The 12,262-nt window shown below is 37.9% G+C and overlaps 1 protein-coding gene across 3 annotated transcripts in view; it reads right to left on the bottom strand.

Annotated features, from left to right (window-relative positions):
• Positions 1-9,375, bottom strand: part of LOC143025629 (triokinase/FMN cyclase-like) — a 58,674-nt gene extending 49,299 nt beyond the window's left edge. Inside the window, exon 1 of one of the 3 annotated variants that reach the window (XM_076185661.1) lies at positions 9,150-9,375. The gene's annotated coding sequence lies outside the window, so the exon portion shown is untranslated. Of the gene's footprint in view, positions 1-8,742; positions 8,822-9,149 lie in introns of those variants that run through there. The other 2 variants (XM_076185647.1, XM_076185655.1) reach the window with 2 other exon arrangements.
• Positions 9,376-12,262: the final 2,887 nt, after the last annotated feature.

Here is a 12,262-nt window from a genome sequence, read left to right as displayed (position 1 = left end):
AGATTAAAGATTTTTTCCCCACAGATTTCCACAAACTGAAATTAAAATCCCACAAAAATTCCCACAAAATTAATACAGCATTATTTCATATAAATTTCTTATTAATGAAGAAAATTAAAAAAAATTCCTTACAAAAAAAAACAGTTACTTATATTTAACAACTATATAAACTTAAAAATTAGGTCTTTCAATTATGACTTCTGTAGACAGCCTGCAGCTACAGTAGGCCAACCAAAACTTTGCAATACAAACATCATAATGACAATAATTAGATTTATAGTTACCTAGTGTCAGTTTCTTACTGCATTAAATCAAGATTAATGACATTCTCCTCCTCCTCCTCCCTAGAACCTTTAGCACCGAAATTTATTATCATGTCATCAGTGGGCTGAAAGTTTACACACGACTGATAATAATGAACCAACCCATACCTTATCTGCAACAATGCCTCTACCGACCTAACCTTTAGACGATTTCTCAGTTTCGAGTGAACAACATTCATTTGAGAGAAAATTCTTTCTACTGAGGCATTTGAAAATGGAAGGGACAATAATGCCAGTACGAGGCCTGAAATGTTTGGGAACATTTTTTGTCCTGCAGAATTTTCCCTTTCATTTACCTCAGTCCAAAAACTTACTACATTACCCAAGCAACTTTTAGGCCACTGCTGAAGACACATTGAACTCCATTCATTTTCAAGACCATCTAGATTCTAGATCCTCAAAGGTAGACCGATACCTAGCACCAATCAGAGCAACAGGGTCTTTAATCTGTGATGTGGCAATGGAAGTATGGAAATTTTTCAACATCATAAATATCTCAACATTATCAGGTAAGCGCATCTGAACTTGTTTTATGAGTTCAACCACAAACTCTTTACACCGCTCTTTGATATAGTGAACTTGAGCTACAGTTAAAGAACAAGCAGATGCATATGTGGTGAACTCATATCCAAAGTTCATTGCCTCACATGGCACAACATGATCCAGAAATTTAATTTTGGGTAGGTTTTCATCAGAACATTTTGACAAGTGCTTTCCATTTACTACAATGTTCATTAGATTACGATACATTGCAATGAGATCCTGTGTTAATTTTGTGACATCTGCAGTTTGTGACTGGAAAATCTTATTAACACTAACTATTTCTTTCAGAGTTTTTCTGACAAACAACAAATACAATTTATTCTGGTAATCTCTGTATGCATCAGACAGGGTTTTCGCTGTGTAACAACGTTCTTTGGAAGCACTCAGGTCAAAATGAAACTTTAGAGCCTTCCACTGATCGACAATTATACTAACTGCTTCTAACCTTGCCAACCAGCGTGTGCCTGCCAGTCCCGGCACCTTCTTAGGTACACTGTTTTCTAACACTCTGTATATAGCCTGATACTCATTAGTCCTCTCAGGACTAGTAGAAAACCAATAATGAGTTTCTCTAACTACAAAATCAACAATTATAGGAAGGCATTCAGAATCCTTACTGGCAGCAAGGTGAAGGGAGTGGCACACACACCTAAACAGGGTTAATTCGGGATTATCAACTGTTAAAAGTGTTGAGAGTGAATGAGTTCGACCGATCATCGAACTGGCTCCATCAGTCCCTAGGCCTATCATTTTTTTTTCACATCTAGGCCGTCCTCAGCCAAGCATCTTTTAACAGTTTGATAGAGAGTATCAGCTGTAGCATTTTCTATTGGTAGTAGACGATAGAAAGTGTCCACTACAGACTTTTTACTTGTACTGTAAAAACAAATGCAAAGGGCAAGGCAAGATATATTTGCTTCGTTGGTGCTCTCATCAACCACCAAGCTAAAAAATTGGTCTCCAATTTCATTTCTTAATTTAACAGCAAAAGATGGAGCAATGACATATTTCTGAAGACGTGCACATTTAGTATGATACATTCTGAAATCTTGTAATGTGCGTGATTTCATATCCAACTTAGGCAAAAGTTCACCCAAATGATCCACTGATAAAGCTGAGGCATGTTCAGCTATATAAACTGCTATTCTAAGCTCAGCAATTTTGACTGGATCTCTCTCTATGGGACGCATAGCATCTTTGATGGACCTCTGGCTCTTGCTTGTAGAGGATTTAGTGTTACCCACGTGTTTCTTGCTAAGAGAGTGACCAATCACGGATTTCATGTGCGCTTGAAAGGAATTTCCGTAAACTTTGCATCGTGCTTTGCTTGCATCACCTGGGACTGACTGCAGCCAACCTAAAACCAAGAAGTCAAAGTTCTCTGATAAATATACAATAGTTATACCATTTCATCCTGCAGTAATTTATATTACGACTACATAAGCACTGAGAAAACGTAGATCTAGCCTAGCGTACACCACACCTTGGTAAAGTAAAATTATCCAGCGGTAATCAATTAATGGATATAAGGAAAGCATACATGTATCTATTTGTATATGCTCTTCATCTATTTTTAACAAGGTAACTTAACAGATTCGAAATTTTTGTCTTTACCTTTAAAACGTTGATCATTTTCCCATGATGGACGGTACCTCTGACTGTATTTCCTTGTACTTTTGTCAGTCATCTTGACTATCACTAGCAAATAAAGTAGGTCCTACAAGCACCGGCCGTCTTGCAGACCGGTATGACTAACAGCAGCTGAGCAACAGAGCTTACTGTAGAACTGAAACTGTAGAGTGAAGTAAGCCTCTGGCGAGACTTCCAAAACGTTCCAAGACTCCAACTTGAGCCTGTTGACAAAGGAGTCGAGAGTTTCTACTGGCCAGACCGTGCTCGAACGTATTACGCTTTCGACATATCGCGGTGAGTGTCGACCGTATTTGAACGTATGACGTTTCCGACCTATCGCGGGGGGGGGGGGGGTCGACCGTACTTGAACGTATGACGCTTTCGACCTATCGCAGGGAGGGAAGAGAAAACGTTTTCGCTTGGGCTGTCTTCATTATTATGAAGTAGTCCTCCTCCTCCCCCCTACCCAATCCCTTCCGAGTGCCGACTAAACGAGTGATGGAGTCAGATGGACGCGTCCAGGACGCGTGAGTTATGAAACGGACCAAACTATGATCCACCCTATTCCCAGCTTACCCATATTATGTACCACAGAATTAGTTCCAGTATTTAAAACTGACTGATTCAACACAACCTAGTTATGTATTCCAACAATACTTCTTAAAATTCTCTTATTTATGGAGAATCTTAGTTATTTGTCTGACAAATTGTTGATTCCATAGAATTTCCCACAAACTGTATGGATTCCCACAAAAAATTCCACAAATTAAGAACAAAATTGGTCTCCCCACAAACAGTCCCACGTCAGATCATTTGTCCCACAGATCTGTGGGAAAATCCCACAAAGTGGCAACAGTGCGTTCATGCAACAGCGTCACGAGCGCCTATGTTAATTGGAACTTGAGCCAGGATATCAAAACAATTTTCCTTAAATAAAATCACTTGACGTCCCTCATTTTTTATTTTTCCCGCCACATGATAATTTTGAATGTTTGTTTGTCATTCCAAAAGTGGCCAATTTGAAACCTTGCAGTTTGGGATCTAAGGGGATGATGACACAAATCCGATTGTTTATAATTTACACAAATCAGTGGCGCGCAATGGGTAGCGAAAACTTGGGCGTGGGTATCAATCAGATCATTTGGGGGAAAGAACTTACTGAATTTGGTTGATTTATCTGAACCGAACCAAGTGTTTAATACCGTGTTTCATCAGTGTTTACATATTCAAAACATCTTCCTTTATTATAATATTTTTCAGTATACAGTGTACCCCGGGCATCACCAGACACAAATGATACTGAGTCATGAACACAGTAGCGCATGCGTCTTACCAAAACAAAAACCTCAATAAACTATGAGATAAACGATAAACCAAATTAAGAAAAATCATGACGTTTGAAGAGACAAGCGCGAACATTTAAACATCAATAAATCCATACAATCTCGCTCATTACACTAGTAAGTTATACTGGATTCTGGATTCTTAGGAAAGACCACCCGCTTGCGCGGGATCGTTTTTTGTGGGAGGGGAAGAATGTCTGTAAGAAAATGAAAAGACAGTAGCGTATAAAAGAGGGCTATTGTTAAACAATGAATATAATACAGCTACACATCTTACAGGTGGTATGTAAATGTGCCTGGTGCTACTATAGCGTGAGGTCTACCACACTATAGCGTGAGATCTACCTCCCGTTAGTACTATAGTGTGAGGTCTACCGCTGCATTATCCATTCCTCATGGATATCGTACATTTCCACACATTTATTTTAGCGATAAACACATAACTTGTGCATATCCTAGGAATGACATAGATAGGTTAGGTATTTTTTATGTATTTGGGCAGGTCACATGTTTATGGACAGGTGCGGGGAGCGTCCCGGTGGAACGCGGGTCATACAATAGACCTCAGGCTGCACCTGGGAGGCGACATATGGCGGTAGACCTCACACTATAGTAGGACCATGTGTCTTATACTATCGTTAGTGCTAGTTGTGTTGCTTATCTCATTCAAACCTCACAGTAGTAAAGCGGCACGGGGAAGGCAATTAATCAGGAAATGGCCCAAGAAATAACGGGCTGCATCAAGTGGTAGATGAGACATGTTGGAATGACTTCAAGAGCATAGGTCGGACGTAATAAACCATCATCTTTCCAACGCGCTGGTGAACCACATTAACCAGGAGACATGATTTGCCCAACTAAGAACGAAGTGTTCTGAAGAAAGAACGGTCTCAACAACGAAGGAAAAAAATACGATAAACCAGAAAGTAGTGAGAGCATTGCATCCTCTACCCTAGGAGCAGCACCCGAAACCTTTGCCACAAAATACTGCCCCACATTTGGTTTAGTCCATCAACTGAGATGGTGAACCAGGATATGGCGGGAGTGAAAAATCCAGTGCCGACCAATAATTCAGAACCATCCTGAGGGATGCGGCTGGTCTGAGGACAGAAGGAACTATGTTTCCCGGAATCCTGCTATAGGCAAAATTCAAACGCTGGGATCACTCTCACGAGTGAGATGAAAAGGGCAGACTAATTTCAAACGCTCAGGTGCAATATGGCGCCTCACATACGTAACCCAAACGTTAGAATCAAAATACCATTTGATATTCAATTATGTTGTTGAGTAAGCCTATCCGAACAAGTTATAATATATTCATTGTCATGTTTGGGAAAATAATTGTGCAATACATATAGTATGTTTTTTATTATCAGATTTATACATGGATACTACCCAATCTGATCAATGGAAAAAAGTCTAATCAGTAAAGCTGTCATCCAACTCCTTTGCTTAATTACCGGTGGACCAAGTACAAGATAGTACGATAAAGGCAAATGTAGTCTCATGACGACAAGGAATATATATATGTATATATATATATATATATATATATATATATGTATATATATATATATATATATATATTTTACAGAAATGTAGTGGCACTTTTGTAAGTGACACACAGGAAACCCACAGTCGGAGAAAATAAACTTCGAATAAAGGACATTCCTATATTTCGGCTATCAACTGTAGCCCTCTTCAGGAAAGTACACAAGCCAGAGGACAAAGGAGACTTATAAGCTACAGAAAAGAGAAGGAATGTGGACAGATGGCATTACTCAGGCGCGGGGTAAAATGGGGTGGCGGAGGAGGGTGAGGTGAGGGGGGGGGTTGTAAGCTCCCTACCATCCTACTGACTGCCGCGCGTGAAATGATGTCAGGAATCCACTGCCCTTTAGATATATTAATATTGGGGCATTCCTCAATTAATGCTGATTCAACTATTTTTCTCCTGAAACCACAGTGGAACTTCAACACTAATCTGGCCTTACCCCAGTCGAAAGAATGATTCTTATTTTTGACATGAAGAAATACAGCCGAATTTTCTTGCCCATACCTAATTGACCTTTTATGTTCTGCCAATCTAGTGTTCAAGTCTCTCCCGGTTTGACCCAATAAACCAAATCACAATCTTGGCAGGGCAAGCAATAAACACCAGGTGACTCTACTCCCTTCGGTTTTTGTTGAACGTTCACAATTTGCTTACGCACGGTGTTAGGATAGCGATAGGCAATAGTGAGACGCTCATGAGGAAACAATTTGGTAGAAGAACTGATGGTTTTACTGTATGGAGTTTTTAGGATATCTTTAAAGGAGCGGTGATAACTTGAGGGGACGGAAGTTTTAAAATGGTTGGCCCTATCCTTACTGAGGGCTTGGTCCAGAAACCATGGTGGATATGCCAACTTCTTAAGTTGGCATATCCACCTTGGTTTCTGGACCACGTGCAGTACCCAGCTCCGTACATTCTATTCTAGCTAGATCAGCGGCCTGAAAACCTATTGCGTCTGTCTTCCCAGGCATCGACATTTTTCCTGGTGTCCTATTAGAGCGGGGGTCATGATTTGAGTGGGAGTGGAGGAAGAGTAGGGTGAGAGGGATGAGGATGAGTAGGAGTAGCGTGGGAGAGGAAGAAGAGTAGGGTGGGAGGGGAAGGAGAGGAGGTAGAGTAGGGTGGGAGAGGGGAAGAAAGTTTATAGTAGGGTGGGAGGAGGAGGAGTAGGAGTAAGGTGGGAGGGGGAGGTGTAGAAGTAGGGTGGGAAGGGGAGGAGGAGTAGCATTTTGGTGAGCTTGGCAACCGTGCACTCCTGAACCATTTACAGATAAGTCTTCATATCTCGGTCACCCTCAATGCAACGGAAGGTCAAAACGATATAATACTAAGATGCTCCTATACCGCCGCACAAGCAAACCACGTAGGCACAATACTTGGAGAGGCGTTGTCAGCATACAAAGCTCTGACAGGATGATTTCACATCCTTCTCAGGAAAAAAAAAAAAAAAACTCAAAATGGATTTGTTTGATTACGCTAATACGCATAGCCGGTTTTTGGAATAAGCCATATAGGCGGTCGCCGTGGGCTTCACCAACTAGAAAATGGCGAAAAAAGACGAAAGTATATTAATTGATTGATTAAAAAAATTCTGCAATGAGGTGACATTAGTTTGGTGATGAGTCAGTAGTAATGGGGTAATTACAGAATGCGGTGGACCTTATGGCATGGTGGTGTGTGTGTGTGTGTGTGTTTTTTTTTATGCGTGTGCGTATGCATGCATGATGTACATGTGTTGGGGAAGGAGAGGTCGCCAAAATAGCTAAAACCGGCCATGCGAATATGAGTATCATCAATCAGTGTGAATATATGGAAAATACGGTCTTGATATATATATATATATATATATATATGTATATATATATATATATATATATATATATATATATATATATATATATATATATATATATATATATATATATATATATATATGTAAATAACGGTCTTGATATGAAATATCTGAGCTTTCAACCCGAAGGGTAATAATTATCAGTCACAAGGATAGCGAACCCGGACTTTCCTAATGGTGGTTGGAATGCGTTCGACCACTTCACCAAGTAGGCCTCTTCTTCACAAGGTGAAAGTTTCGCAGGTGACATTCGTTAGCTGCGCAAGACTTCCATCTTCTTTATAACCTAACTACCAAATCTTGCTTGACAAATTCAGCCATATCCAGACTTAAATTCTGTAGGCCTACTCATAATTTGACGACAAGATAGTTGACATCAGACGTGAGTCAAATTATACTGCCGTACGGGTACCCTATGCAAGATTTTGCGTGTCCCTTTCCCCAAGCCGCAATTTAATCTTTCAGCTGACAATGGAGCCCAGTATTCAGTGATATACATCATTCAATACATTATTTTATTAAAATAATCTGTGTAACAGACTGTCAGTGTGTTAATACCTTTTATTTTATATTTCAATTTTATCTATATGCCTATGGCCAGTGGTGGGATTCAAATATTTTGTCATCCGGTTCTATATATATATATATATACTTTTATATGTCTAATTTGAAGTATTTATGTCCACATGTTGATCCTGGATTCTAACAAATAAAATTATCAATCATAGCTATTTCCCTAATAAAATATGTAAGAAATTGTTAAACATCGTATAATGATATAGAGGTAATGATAAACTTGATAATATGAAGATATATCTATGCAGCGGCGGCGCCAGGAATTTTTAGTTGGGGAGGCTAAGGGGGGGCTGAGCAAATTTTTTTGGGGGGGCTAATAGTAATATGATAATACACATATATTATCCTCATTTCAGAAGGGGAGGGGGTTAATGGTAGGGCTAGCACTGATGGCTGACAAATCTTTAGCCCTGGCAATTAATGATTCCACTTAATGAAATTATTTCAATGCGTGTTTTAATTGTTCAATTTGCTCATTTCAGTTGGGGGGGGGGCTCATTTCAGTTGGGGGGGGGCTGGCCACTTTTTTGGGGGAACTAAAGGGCCCCCCAAGCCCCCCCCCCTGGCGCCGCCACTGTATCTATGTACCACTAGATATGCACTACCGTGACAATGAGTGACTAGTCACTAGTATAGATGGTAGTCGTTCGCCAAATTAGCAAAAAAGCCATTAGATATAGAGTATTAATTAAAATAAAAAAGGCCATATTTTGAACCTAGCTGCCAGTGTAATTTCCTTGAAATATTACGCCTTCATCTGGCAAAATTTGTAATTCAGTCATTTGCTAGAAATCGTAAATATTCCAGGAAATTAATTCGTACGTTTTAATAAGTTATTGCTTTACTTTTTATCATGGTAACAAACCTAGTCCCCACTTATGTAAATAAACTATGCACTAAATCACTAACGAAACGTACCTTTCAGGTACTTACCGGATACAGGAGACCAGTGACAATGACTGACAGCGACTAGCCAGTTTGCCAGTTAGCCGGTTCGCCGAACTAGTAAAATTCCGTGAGACGAACCGGTTGAATCCCACTACTGCCTATGGCCTGTTGCCAAGGTACAGTACCAGCCTCAAGATGAAAACGTGACAATGTCACCAGTTCTTCTAATCATTCGTCATTTGTCTTTAGGAAATACCATATAGATTTATGGTGTCATCATATTTCACATTCAGAAATTCATGACAATCTTACGAATTTCTGACAAACTGTCATCTAACACTATCATATTTACTTATCACTATACATACTGGCATTTCACTATTCTAAACATCCTTGAGGTCAGAACTGTTTTACAGCTTAGATTTATCACTACCTACCTTGACGGGTTGAAGGAACGCAGTAGTAACATCGAGAGAGAAAACCTGTAAGATGTGTTCGTATCTTAACTATTCAGTAATTTTAGCCACTTTATCTATGCGATGATTTTTTTAATAGTAAAGCGGTTTCAAATCATACGGCCTTTCTCCACCACGACAATAATTGTCATTCATTGAGGCAAATTATGAAAAACTGTAGTGTTGGCATAAAACTAATGGATTAATCTGAAATGTGCAACTGCACATTGTTGTAAACTAGTTAAAAGTAGTGTTGGCTTGTGGTCGCTCGAAGTGCTTCAAGGCGCATGCGCTAAAGAAGCGGGAATTTTTCAAATAACCCTGGCGGCTCGTATACTTAAAACAGCTCTAATTACAGTTATATGGTTCAATTTATTTATATTCCCAAAACGAAGTTAAAGAATATATATATATATATATATATATATATATATATACGTACACACACATATGTATATATGTATATATATATATATATATATATATATATATATATATATATTGTATATATATATATGTATATATATATATATATCAATTTCTGCATGTCTGCCTTTGATGGCTTAGAATTGAAGTGTATTGTGGTTGATAAAATGTATGTGTGTGTATATATATATATACATACTGTATATATATATATAATATATATATATATATATATATATGTATATATATATATATATATCAAGGACTATTATTACACAGGACGTGCGCACCCAGATCCCTAGGTCCGCTAGCGGAGGCCATTACTTTCTTTGTAACCTAACATTTTATATTGGACAAATATATCAAAACTAGGAACCTAACATTGTATATAGGACAAATATATCAACTATTGACTCATTCAATGCAGTATAAGTTAATATAAACTTTTATAGTCAAATATGAAACTATGTTTAAGGCACTGTTATGCTTTGAAATGCCAATTTTAGCCGGACTTAACAGGTATTATTGTACGAGTTTAGTGGACACCAGGGTTGGCGATCTTTTTTTTTTTTTTTTTTTTTATCTTTTTAAGAAATATAAAAAAAATGTTTATTTCTTTATTTATTTTCAGATTTTAAATATTGTGGGATTGCTATCAGATATGCGATCTGATTGCTAAAGGACATTTTTAACATATCAATATAAGGAGCAGTGTTATATAGACTGGCCACAAGTATACAAGGAACGGTATAAGCCGTGAGGACAGTATACTCAGGTTCACTCGATTCCTCCAAGAGTTTTCTCCTTTTGGTGACATTTGCTGCATTGTCTGTCACAACACTTCCAATGTGACAAATAAAATCTTGTTCAGCCTTCTTGATCGAGTTTTGTACATGTTGTAGAAGATATTCAGCAGTGTGAGGTTTCCTTGATGTGTCTATTGTGTCAACTAAATAAGTCTGACCAGTGGATGTTGTTAGAGTGACACATATTATGGGCTCATTATGGATGTTTGACCACCCATCAATTGAAAGACATAGTTTCATTATTCAGGTCATCTGCACACTTTTTATATTCCTTTTCATACACAAGATCCAAGTACTCATCAGCAATATATTTTCTGAATGAAGAAATATAACCTGGCCTCAGGTTCTGAACCATCTTGAGAAACTGAGGATGCTGAACAAGACGAAATGGTGAATTTGTAGCAAATATAATTCTTGCAACTTCTTTGTCGAGATTTTCCTTTTGAGAGGCTGAAGTTATTATGATAAATCTGTCCAGAGATGTTGATGATTTTCTTTTAGATGAAAATGATTTAGCAGAAGTGGTGCCTGTGGAGGAGTCTGATAGTGACCTTTTTAATGGTGGAGTCAGATTTGCAGATAATTCAAGTGGAGCCGATGATGAAGGTATTCAAGCTGTTGATACAGATCCTGAAATGGAAACAGAAAATTTGAGTATATTGCATAATTTATAAATTAACAAATAAATGAATGAATACAGTGTGATTAAGGGTACTTTTGAGTACAGTATTTATTTTTTTTAGATAATGATCATATTCACACAAGGCACTAAACTATTTGGAAATAATTAACAGGATATGATATAGGTGGGCTTGGAATTCAGCCCTCACGGGATTCAGTCCACTTTTAAATTCACTAGATATAACGGGTTAGTTGGGTTAGGTTAGGCTAAATACCTTTGGGCTGAATCCCATGTGAGCTGAATTCCAATGGATCCTATGAAATATATTACACAATGTTGAATGAAATGAATAACAATCATCTAGCTCCCAAAGTTGAGTGGATACAGTATATCATAGTGATATAGTCATTACCCAACTTTAGAAGTATTGAAGTTGAAATATCATCTCTTTAGGCCTTCATATTTTTATTGCACATGCTCTCCATTTTTCACCAAATTTATATAGTTGCGTATGAAAAGGGAGAAATGCACACAATATAAGTAAAATTATTTACCTGGGTCATCAATTTCTTCTTCTGTATGCTGTGGCTTACCTTGGCATTTATCACTGTGAGATTTTAATCTTGACACAATACCCTGTAGTTCCTGGCTGCAGTCTTTGCATTTAGCTCGGTACCCTTGTCCAGAAGTTGTTGGCAGTTTTTCAAAATAATTCCAGACAGGATCATTTTTTTCTGCCTGAAGTAACCACTCTGCCAGGTCCAGAAGACATCCTTCCTCGTTAATTCCAAAACAGCAACTGATTCAGTCAGAAGTTCCTTACCATCAACAGGATTCAACAAGAATCTTGTTGAAACTTGTTGTGGGCTGCACAGTGATATATACACATGTAGGCTTATACCGTTCCTTGCATACATGTGGCAAGTCTATATAACACTGCTCCTTATATTGATATGCTAAAAATGTCCTTTAGCAATCAGATCGCATATCAGATAGCAATCCCACAATATTTAAAATCTACAAAAAATATATTTAAATCAAACAAATCTGATTTAAATAAAAAAAAATCGTTTTATATTAAAATAAAAATCGCCAACCCTGGTGTCCACTAACCTCATACAATAATACCTGTTAAGTCCGGCTAAAATTGGCATTTCAAAGCATAACAGTGCCTTAAAAATAGTTTCTTATTTGACTATAAAAGTTTATATTAACTTATACGGCATTGAATAAGTCAATAG

Source organism: Oratosquilla oratoria, chromosome 1 (assembly GCF_046742065.1).
Source record: "Oratosquilla oratoria isolate Oo_2021 chromosome 1, ASM4674206v1, whole genome shotgun sequence".
Classification (NCBI taxonomy): Eukaryota; Metazoa; Arthropoda; class Malacostraca; order Stomatopoda; family Squillidae; genus Oratosquilla; species Oratosquilla oratoria.
This window is presented reverse-complemented; position numbering and strand designations above follow the sequence as displayed.